We start from the raw sequence: 7,186 nt of genomic DNA, 5'->3' as shown, positions 1-7,186 counted from the left end.
ACAAACATGAGATCCTTAATAAGTACGATTATTATAGTAGGTCATATCAAGTTAGCAAAAAAGGTCTTACTTCAAAATAAATACCAGAAATGAAAAAGATCTTTTTTTTTACATTTAGAAATGGTAGATGGTGTAACATCCACGTTACCTCAGTCGTAGCTCAGATAACTTAACGTGTGAACAGGGTTTTAGATTCTACCAACCTGAACTGTGTTCAGTACAACATAAGACAAACATGAGATCCTTAATAAGTACGATTATTATAGTAGGTCATATCAAGTCAGCAAAAAAGTAAATATCATTCAATAATTTTACAACAATAACTTTAAAGCAACCTTTAAATAAGTATATTATTTATGTTCATTAATTTTAGTTGAAAAAAGTAAGACAATATACAAGAGGATATACTTAAGTCCATTCTTTAGTAAAACGTTATATCAATATACGCCAGAACTTTATTGACTTTATAATGTTATTACTTGATATTTAAATGTATTTCCTCCGTGACAATTGGGAATCCGATAATTACCCATGTAAGGAGTTTGACCAATATCATCAAATAAAATGAACATTTTTCATTACAAACATACAGCTATCGCAGGGGTTTCTAGGCAACCGTTACGACATACCTAAATTAAACTCTAATAAAAACGGGTACCACTCAGTGCTATTATTTTGAAAATATCGATCCTGGTGGTTAAAAAAAATAATTATTCGATGAGTCGACAACAATCTTGTTCAACATAATGTAAAAGGTAATTGCAGGTGAGTTAACACAAATTAGACTAAAAGTTTGAGACATGCTTATATATTCTTTCAGTCATTTCTTGGAAAAACTTTAACAAAGCACTTTTACGAAAACGTCCAAAATTTTCCTGATTTATTTAGACCATGCCTATTAATTTCAGGAAATCGGTATATTGGTAAAGTCATTAAAATCTCGAGTTATCTTTATTACCAATATGAAATATGAAATAGCCCGCCCTCAGTTGTTTCCTCTCTGTATTTTGCTCAGTTTGTGAGCGCTTAATTTATTACTCGTCCTTTAGATGAGACGAAAATTGATGCCGGATCACATATTATTGTTATATTTATTTACATTACGGTCGTTGGCTGGACCTAAGCACTAAATCTGTGTCGAAAGGGAGTAAAGCACAATAGTCCCTGCATGTGCACTTGAATTAACGTGATTGGCCTAACTTGTTCCTAGTTCGTTGCAAAATGCTCTATACTAATAATTAGTATTACTATTTAGTGCGTGAGTTTTGCTTAAGATGTTTCAAATGTAAACAGTAATAGATATATAAGTATATGTTGGAATCCACTACGGTGGGCTAAATATTGTGTATAACTGCATAAGGATACACAAGTATGAACTTGAAGTAGCCGTCCGTCGTGATGGAAAGCATTATGATTACTACAGACTATAATGATCATATATGCTAAATATATCCAGACAAATACAGTACTAGAACAAGTTCAATCAGTGTCAATCAGTGATGGACACGAAGCGGATAGCTATAAAGCGGTACATTATTCTGTTCAAAGCAAGTGATTTAGGTAATAACAACACATTCTAACTGGCCAACAATCTAAATGTCAAATTAATGAATTATTAAAAAGGTTAATGTATATTTTTTAACGACATGCCAAGATTTTGCCTAAAACTATGAAGGAAGCATTCATGATAAAACTATGGAGGAAGCAATTATGTTAAAACTATGGAGGAAGTATCCATGTAAAAACTATGGAGGAAGCATTTATGTTAAAACTATGGAGGAAGCCTCCATGTTAAAACTATGGAGGAATCCTTCATGTTAAAACTATGGAGGAAGTATCCATGTAAAAACTATGGAGGAAGTCTCCATGTCAAAACTATGGAGGAAGCATTTATGTTAAAACTATGGTGGAAGCCTTCATGTTAAAACTATGGAGGAAGCCTCCATGTTAAAACTATGGAGGAAGCCTCCATGTTAAAACTATGGAGGAAGCATTTATGTTAAAACTATGGAGGAAGCATTCATGATAAAACTATGGACGAAGCCTTCATGTTAAAACTATGGTGGAAGCCTTCATGTAAAAAACTATGGAGGAAGCCTCCGTGTTAAAACTATGGTCGAAGCCTTCATGTAAAAACTATGGAGGAAGTCTCCATGTTAAGACTATGGAGGAAGCCTTCATGTTAAAACTATGGAGGAAGCATCCATGTTAAAGCTATAGAGGAAGCCTCCATGTTGAAACTATGGTGGAAGCCTTCATGTTAAAACTATGGAGGAAGCCTTCATGTAAAAAACTATGGAGGAAGCCTTCATGTTATAGCTATGGAGGAAGCCTTCATGTTAAAACTATAGAGGAAGCCTCCATGTTAAAACTATGGTGGAAGCATTCATGTTAAAACTATGGAGGAAGCCTTCATGTTAAAACTATGGAGAAAGCCTTCATGTAAAAAACTATGGAGGAATCCTTCATGTTAAAACTATGGAAGAAGCATCCACGTTAAAACTATGGAGGAAGCCTCCATGTTAAAACTATGGAGGCAGCCAAATAAAAAAAAATATTTTAGACTCATAATCATCGACAGAAGCCGTTGGCCTCTTTTGCCACTCCTTAGCACAATCAAGCTTTTTGTTATCATAGTATTTGTATTCGTGCCGAAATAAATAAAATAATTAAGTTCAAATTAAGCGTAGGAATCTACAACCTACGTCAAATTGTTCGTAGAATTGTTTTGCCAAATAATACAAGATTTCAACAGTACACAGATAGTAAATGATAGCAGCAGATAGTTCAAGTACAGGACTGGATAAGTGATCGATAAAGATTCTTACGAAATCCTATTACGACAGGAAGAAATAGGTAGCATAAGATGAAAACAACAACGGTATATTGGATGCAAAGACATAATTGAAACAAATAAAATCAGACAGGTGATATAATTAATTGCTATGAGACCATTTTCTGGAGGGTCATAATTGAGTTATATTATTATATTTTTTCAATTAGTTGGAGTGATTTCGATAATTTAGATTCACTATTACGTATTTTTAACTCATTTACAATCTTATTTTTAAACACAAACACATTGGTACAAAATATCACACAGCAACTAATGTTTAGATTCAATATTGGAAAAGGTTAGTAAATTTAACTAATTTTTAGCAATTATGAATGATTCCAAGCTAGTGATCTGTGGAGGTCGTGGGTTCGAGACCACTCGAGAATTGATGTCATCAATGTGTTTAGTATAAAGCATAAAATTACGTCAGAGATATGGCAAATATCTGACCAATTACGATCCCTTTTTATTCAAATATCTTTTTATAGTCCAGGAGTATTAGACAAAAAAAGGGCCAAAGGTAGAAATAAATATGCTAAAGCTGAATTTTTCAGGATAGGTCCCCAATGTTATCTGGAACAACATACTAAAAGTCCCCGGGTTTCCCCGTTGTGCTTCAACCCGATTGGGCCATTTTTCAAAATGGCGGCCGTCTTAACATTATTTACCATATTTTGACAACCAGTAGGTGTAAGTAAACAATTTTGGTGTCAAAATACTCAGAAGACCAATATTTATATTCACTGTAATAGAGAAGTTTTTAAAAAAATGACCGGAAATGCCTGTTTTGACCTTTTACCATAAATTTAGATTATCTCAATATCTCATCAACGACTGGCCGTAGAGAGTTCAAAATTGTCCCAAATTATTCAGAATGCCCAACTTTCTATTCACTCTAATGAAAAAAAAATACTAAATTAATTTAGAAACCTTCTATTTTGACCTTTGAACTATTGACCTAAGCATATTTTAATTTTATAGACATCTTGGTGATCGATAGGAGTACATAAGCGAAATTGGTGTCAAAATACTCAGAAGACCCATATTTATATTCACTATAATGGAAAAGTTTTTAAAAAAATGACCGGAACTGCATGTTTTGAACTTTGACCCTAAATTTGGATTATCTCAATATCTCATCAACGACTGGCCGTAGAGACTTTAAAGTTGTCCCAAATTATTCAGAATGCCCAACTTTCTATTTACTTTAATGAAAGAAAAATACCAAAAACCTTTAGAAACCTTCTATTTTAACCTTTGAACTATTGACCTAGGCATATTTATTTTTATAGACATCTTGGTGATCGATAGGATACGAAATTGGTTTCAAAATTTATAACTTTTGACCCTAAATTTGGGATATATCAATACCGCATCATCTTCTGGCCGTAGAGACTTCAAAATTGTACTAAATTAAGCAGTGTGCCCAACTCTCTATTCAATGTAGTTAAAGAAAAATACTAAAGCCTTTAGAACCCACCTATTTTGCCATTTGAACTATTGATCTGGCCAATACAGTATTTTATATCATAATTATATAGAAATCTTGGTGATCGATAGGAATACATAAGCGAAAATATTCCAAAACACCCATGTTTTTTTACCTTTGACTTTAATCACTACATTATAATTTAATAATTTAAGTCCCAAATAGCATGATGAACATATCATACCATTCATCATGCCATGAGATGTCAAATTTATTCGAAACAGCCCAGAAAAAATGTCCGATGGACGAATAATAATATTCATCAATATAGATATGAGGCCATAATTTCAGGTATCAAAGGGTCACAATGTGTCATTTGACAAATCACCTAAATAATAAAATACAATATGAAACTCTTACAAATCTATCAAGATGGATTATAAAGAAATTGTCACTGTAAAGTTGTTATGGTCTTCAACAGATTTTCATGCCCTTATTTTATTAACCATCATATAGTCCTGAAGTATTTTCGATTTTTGGAGAATTTTGATTAGAAAAAAAACAGAGAAAAATGTTCACATCTTAAAGACAAATGCAATAATTCTTTTAAATTGCATCATATCAGATAAGAATCGGAGGTATGACTAGAGCCTAAAATGAGACTTAGACTGAGACCTTGATAAATGGTTGGGTGGGTGACTATGTACAGTGTGCAGTTTTAGACAATTTAAAAAATGTTATAAGATGAATTATGTACTCCAGACCTATTACACAAAGAATGTAATAGTGCAGCTCAATTGAAAAAAAAAACAATTTTACCAATAAGTGTGTGTCAAATCAACCAGTAGTGGTCTCTGCTATATATTAAATGGCACTGCCGAAGAGGAAACATTTCAGAATTGGTGTAGCTGCAAAGTTTAAACATGGACATTAGCCATATAGAGAAGGCGTGGCATTTTTTTGGAGGACTAATTTCTAACCTTAATATTTAAAGAATAAATAAATAATAAAATTTGTTTGGTTACTAATGAAAAAAAGAAGTGAAAACAGGCTAAAGCCCAAACAGACAGTAAAATGTATCATATATATATATAGTTTAAAATTGGGGCTTGGTTTGTCTGTTTAGCATCTGAGCAATTTGGAATGAATTTTACCTCTCATGGCAATGGCCATACTGATGAATTGTTAGATTCTGTTTATCTTTATGTCAACTTAAATTTAACTTTTCGCATCTAAGCCCTCCCTCTGGAGAGCACGGGCTATTGTCGGTTTATACAGGTAAGCTAGGCACGAATTAGACTAATTCTCATTAAAATGTAATGATTAAGGTCAATGGTCAAAACACTTTCAATCGCATTTAGTACATTATTTCTATAAGAGTAAACAGAAACATTGGTGTTTTGGAGTATTTTGACACCAAATTCCCTTATGTTTTCCTATCGATCACCAAGATTTCTATACAATTTTGGTATAAAATATGACCAGATCAAGGGTTCAAAGGTCAAAATAGAAGGTTTCTAAAGGAATTTGGTATTTTTCTTTCATTAAAGTGAATAGAAAGTTGGGCATTCTGAATAATTTGGGACAACTTTGAAGTCTCTATGTCCAGTCGTTGATGAGATATTGAGATAATCCAAATTTATGGTCAAAGGTCAAAACAGGCATTTCCGACCATTTTTTGTTAAACTTTTTCATTACAGTGAATATAAATGTGGGTCTTCTGAGTATTTTGACACCAATTTCGCTTGTGTGCTCCTATTGATCACCAAGATGTCTATAACATTAAAATATGTCTAGGTCAATAGTTCAAAGGTCAAAATAGAAGGTTTCTAAAGGAATTTGGTATTTTTCTTTCATTAAAGTGAATAGAAAGTTGGGCATTCTGAATAATTTGGGACATCTTTGAAGTCTCTACGGCCAGTCGTTGATGAGATATTGAGATAATCCAAATTTAGGGTCAAAGGTCAAAACAGGCATTTCCGACCATTTTTTGTTAAACTTTTCCATTACAGTGAATATAAATATGGGTCTTCTGAGTATTTTGACACCAAGATTGTTTACTTACACCTACTGGTTGTCAACATATGGTAAATAATTTTAAGATGGCCGCCATTTTGAAAAATGGCCCAATCGAGTTGAAGCACAACGGGGAAACCCGGGGACTTTTAGTATGTTGTTTTAGACAACATTAGGGACCTATCCTGAAAAATTCAGCTTTAGCATATTTATTTCTACCTCAAAGTCTAATACTCCTGGACTATTAGTTGGCTTAAAGTTATATAGTTTCTAAATTCTAGACCTGGGGTTTTCGCTGACGTTATCGTTATATCATGGAGGAAATATACCCCATATATATCCTCCATTTATTTATTTATTCAATTTCCAGGTATACAAACAGAAAGAAACCAACATTAACAAACTAAGTGTGGATGGAGTACCCTGAGGATTACCAACAGTGCAAGCACTATCAAAGTGGCTCTCCAATACTCCAAACCACATACATAAATCACATATAAATTGAAAACACACATTAACTTTAAAATATATAAAATACAGATCAAAAGATTATAAATAAGAAAACTACAGTATAACATAAATAGAAAAAATTCAAAATAAAAAAGGCACATATAAATTGAGCTATCAACAATTATAAGAAATAATTGTAATTACACAAAGATAATGTACAATTTAAAGTTCAGTTATTAGTTGAATGAAGAGAATTTTTAAATTGGCTGAAGCTAAATAATAAAATAGCATCTTTCATTCAATAATGAGTAATAACATAATAAAGGCCGATAACTGTGATATTATGATTAAACAATTTACCAGTTTCAATTATATGAATCAATATGAAAGGTTTAGGCCAAAAATCTCGAACAACAACTAAATTATGAACTAAATAAATATAGTTATATCATTCA

This window comes from Antedon bifida, chromosome 3 (assembly GCF_963402885.1).
Source record: "Antedon bifida chromosome 3, ecAntBifi1.1, whole genome shotgun sequence".
NCBI classification, from domain to species: domain Eukaryota; kingdom Metazoa; phylum Echinodermata; class Crinoidea; order Comatulida; family Antedonidae; genus Antedon; species Antedon bifida.
The sequence above is the reverse complement of the archived record's forward strand: the minus strand, read 5'-3'. Positions refer to the sequence as shown.